Here is a 250-nt window from a genome sequence, read left to right as displayed (position 1 = left end):
TGCACACTGACAGGAGTTGATTCTACAGTTTTCCACCCAGTTTAAGTGGGATACACAGATTTGGAGAAATAATTCTGCTTTTCTGCGTGAACAGGAGGATGCTGGAAGCTGGACTGGGGCGGGTGCAGGGGAGATGAGGGAGGGTATCATTGGCAGGGGAATAGATTGTAATGTCAAGTAGCAGCATCAAAAATGGCACATACAGAAGATAAAATTAGTGCTTCTTTTAGATCTTACTGACAGCATCTTG

This window comes from Buceros rhinoceros, unplaced genomic scaffold, assembly GCF_000710305.1.
Source record: "Buceros rhinoceros silvestris isolate BGI_N320 unplaced genomic scaffold, ASM71030v1 scaffold29334, whole genome shotgun sequence".
Lineage (NCBI taxonomy): Eukaryota > Metazoa > Chordata > Aves > Bucerotiformes > Bucerotidae > Buceros > Buceros rhinoceros.
Note: the sequence above shows the minus strand (reverse complement) of the source record.